Source organism: Colossoma macropomum, unplaced genomic scaffold (assembly GCF_904425465.1).
Source record: "Colossoma macropomum unplaced genomic scaffold, Colossoma_macropomum, whole genome shotgun sequence".
Lineage (NCBI taxonomy): Eukaryota > Metazoa > Chordata > Actinopteri > Characiformes > Serrasalmidae > Colossoma > Colossoma macropomum.
Window position 1 is genome coordinate 42,265,971 of NW_023494802.1, and position 4,266 is coordinate 42,270,236.

The window sequence follows — 4,266 nt, forward strand, 5'->3', positions numbered from 1 at the left end:
AAGTACAGTATTTAAAAAAGTGAACTAAACCAAATTCCCTTCAACAGCCAGAATAGCTAATCAGCTAGTCACAGTTTGTTTAAGCCAATAAATGCGACGTCATCAGAGACGTGTGTGTAACTAGTGGTGCACAAAACACCAGAAAGCAGCTCTCTTCACAGCAGAAAGCAGCATGACGAGCTGTTGTTCAGAGAAGACGGCTGCAGACTGTTTAGTTCTCAGTAATTTCTCACCATCACTGAGAACTAATTTAGTGAGCTGATCGAAGCAGTTCGAGCCGCCTGGGCTTCCAACGTAGCCTGTGCCACCTGTTTCCTCACTGATCCAGACCTAACAGGTCTATCAATTTCGCTCAAACGGCTGACAAAGTCATGTTAACAACTGGTAAACTCGGGATTCTAGATGATACTTGAGTTAATGAGATGTGACGTATAACGTGTCCTTTAACCTTTTACATGAGTAAAAAAACGCTGCACTTGCAGTGAATATGAAAAAATATATAACTGATTTGCTTCTAATAGATCTGTGTTCTTTTTAACACAGCTAACAGAAAAGGTGTATACATATATATACATACACCGATCAGGCATAACATTCTGACCACCTCTTCTACGCTCATTGTCTGTTTTATCAGCTCCACTTACTATATAGGTGCACTTTGTAGTTCTACAGTTACAGACTGTAGTCCATCTGTTTCTCTGCATACTTTGTTAGCCCCCTTTTACCCTGTTCTTCAGTGGTCAGGACCCCCATGGACCCTCACAGAGCAGGTACTATTTGGGTGGTGGATCATTCTCAGCACTGCAGTAACACTGACAATAACACTGATAGTGAACTACAGTAAGCTAACGTTCTACACAATATTATATTAATATGCTGATCCAAAACAAACAGATCCGACTCAGAATGGCATTTTATTACTGAGTCAACAAGAATTTATAAACAATGTCAAGTCAGGCTTTATTGTGCTTTCAGCTCTATACAAGTACACAGTGAAACAAAACAATGTTCCTCCAGGACCAACACAGGAACACAAGCGCAGAACAATACAATAAACACAGTGCAGACAAAACAGCACAATAAATAAATACAGAAGACTTACAATAAATACAGAACAGAGCACAGGCAGCACACGGTACTGAGAGTACGTAGAGCTGTGCAAAGGAGGATGGAACACACTGTGATATATTAGCAGATTAGCAGATAGCCTAGCGTATATAAGCACAGCAGTCACTGAGGTAGCAGCCGGAGTGGCAATATACAGTACACAGCAGCTAACATTGATAATGTGAGGTAAAACCGCAAGTGTTTCAGTGAAAATACAGTAATTATATTTAAATACAGATATATTTAAATACAATGTGAAATCTAGTTTGATTACAGCAGCTGACTTACGTGACAATCTTGTAACCGGCTGACTTACCAAAGCTCAAAATGTCCACTCTCGGCCACTCAGACCCAACAGCGTGGACATATCGCTCATCCGTAATTTGTGTAAAGTGTGTGGACACCTCTCCTATTTATTTCTCCTATTTCTATCCAGCCAGATCTGCCCTGTGAACTGTAAATGCTGTAATCGTAATAATTATTGTAACAAATTAAATTCTAAAGAGAATGAGCAGGGAGAAAATAATTTATTACAAGTAGATTGAGAATGTACCTGATAATAATGTATTTTAAGAGTTAAATAATAATAATAATACTATGCAAATAAAAAAATGCGTTCAAAAAAATGCGTTTAAATGTCACCATTTTCTTCAGATTAAAAAAAAATCAAGTCAAGTCAAAGTTTATTTATTTAGCGTGTTTTACAGCAGGTGTTGTCACAGAGCAGCTTTACAGAAAAGTCCGGGTCCGAGCCCCCATGAGTGTCACCAGTGGTGACAGTGGCAAGAAAAAACTCCCTAAGAGCAAGAAGAAGAAACGCTGAGAGGAACCAAGACGCGAAAGGGGAACTCATCCTCCTCTGGTCGACACCGGAGAGCAAACCATAACATGCAAAATAAATACACAAATTTAATGTGTTTCTTTAAATAGAAATTGTTTACATGGAATATTTTATTTATTTATAACTTAAAACCAAAAAATAACCCTGTTTAGGACAGGCACATTATACCCTTCAGAAACTGTCATCTACAACTTGAGTGTCTACTTTTTATGATCAGACATAAAAGGAGTGGAAAATCAAGAATAAAATATGTGAGTATTGTGAGGGCTGAAAGGCACTCTATGGTGTAATATAATATTGTGATCATTTTTTGCGATACAGGGTATGTCACCATATTTACCTTTTTAGACATCTGATCAATTAGAACTGAGAGAAGAAAAGAGCCAGCAGTGCTACATTTTAAAAATAATATCAAAAGAGGTGAACACAGTGATCTTTATTCAATATCTGGCACTAAATCCAGTTAAACGGGACTAATTTTGCTCTCTTTATAGTGAATCATACGGTTGGCCAGTGTCTGCAAGTACTGACAATATACACAATATGTTCAGAAAAGCATACAGTATTGTATTGTGACATAATTTGTCACAATAATTCTATATGTTGTCATACTGTTCAGCCATAAAAATAAATAATAATGCTTGATTTTGGCTATGAAGAGACCATGGTCCAGTTTAGCCTTGTAGCCTCATCACAGTACATTGATTTTATTACTGCGATAAACCAAAAACCCATCAGTGTGAGTTACACTGCAACATGGCTTAGCATCTCAGTACACAAAGACGTGGCATTTATTTATTTATTTATTTACTGAGTCCTAATCAGAACAGCTACCACCCTACACAACACCTCGCCTTACATGTAGAATAAAGCTTAAAAAGCCTCAGATATAATGACTGGATGGCTCTGAATGTTGTAAACTACAGAATTTTGAAATACAGCACTTCTGTTCCAGATTAATGAGATTAATGTGTATCTCTTCATTTTATTCCATTTCTGCCCTGTTTTGTTTATTTTTCCTGTATATTTTGTGTTTTTGTTGTGTGTCTTAGGGTCACAGTGTAAACGAGGCCTTGGCCTCAGTGAGGATCTTATACCTTTTGGACCTTCGACACAGTTTGGCTGATGTGCTGCTACGAGAATAATCTGCAGCTTCAAATCCTGCGGTTCTTGTAGTTGTTTCGTTCAGAGTTTGACAATCTACAAATGAAGTTACCAGATGTTACCAGGTGGGCTGATGTTGTGTTAAGCAGGCGCAGAACCGTGTTGTTTATTAACTTTCAGCCTGACTCGAAGCACTTAAGCGTCTGAGGAATAGCAATATCCTGGGCTAAAACTACATTTCCCATGAGTCCCTTCGTGCGGGATACGAAGGCTAGGAGATGGGGGGAGGGGGTGTCTGTGTGTTCAAAATGTCGACCGAAACACAACATACACACTTCAGTTTTGCACATATGTGTGTGTAAGGTGTGCGCTGGCGAGCATGATCGATGTGCTTGGCTACGGAAAGTGATCAAACGAGCTGATCGGAAAGGTTGTTTACACGGGAAATCGGTGCCCGCGTCAGATTCCTGAACTTTTTAGGGGAAACAACGGCCGCATCGACACGTTAAACGGTCGCTTTTTCGTTCAGATTAATCGCACGCGAGCTGTGCGTCTTCGAAATGGTGATATTTATCGATCTTGTCGCTGAAATGTGAGAAACTCCGTTTCGGGACAGGCAGTGGAACGGCTACCTCTAGGACGAGGAGGCGGGCCTCGGCAGCACATGCCTCCTCTTCGAGCGACGCGATTGGCCGCGTCGAGACGGGCAGACTGCGTTCTCGATTCTGATTGGCTGAAGCGCGCGTCCGTCCGTCGCCCCCCTCAGGTCTGTAGTGGCATATAAGAGCGTGTGAGGCGCTCGGTCTCTGCCTGAGACCCAGCAGCTCCGAGCTTCTGCACAGCACATAACAGACTCGGACAGAATAACGTCCACCTTCTGGCATTCACGCACACACCATGCCGAGGTCACCGTGCTCGGACGGCTTTTTAGACGCCCGTGTTTAGAGAAAACCGACTTTTTCAAGGAGCCTCACAGATTTAGACCCTTTTTTACACTTGGTGCATTTCTGTTTGGGGTTCAAGGGGTCACAGGATCCGAGTACGCACGGTAAATAGTCTGTCTGTAAGTCAGATTTGTGGGTGTTTGTTTTTTTCCTCTCTTTTTTTGCAGAGAAGGCAGTTACTTGGGGGAGGGAAGCACTCAGCCACAGCTCAGCAGAGGAGAGAAGGCGGAGAAACTCGACAAGGGAGAGAGAGGGAGAGGGAGAGGGAGA

The 4,266-nt window shown here is 41.4% G+C and overlaps 1 protein-coding gene across 4 annotated transcripts in view; it reads left to right on the forward strand.

Moving 5' to 3' along the window:
* The first annotated feature begins 3,345 nt into the window (after positions 1-3,345).
* si:ch1073-157b13.1 (7SK snRNA methylphosphate capping enzyme) overlaps positions 3,346-4,266 on the forward strand; it is a 15,987-nt gene continuing 15,066 nt past the window's right edge. For 2 of the 4 annotated variants that reach the window (XM_036590778.1, XM_036590782.1), the window contains exon 1: positions 3,346-4,115. The gene's annotated coding sequence lies outside the window, so the exon portion shown is untranslated. The remainder of the gene's footprint in view (positions 4,116-4,266) is intronic. The other 2 variants (XM_036590780.1, XM_036590781.1) reach the window with 1 other exon arrangement.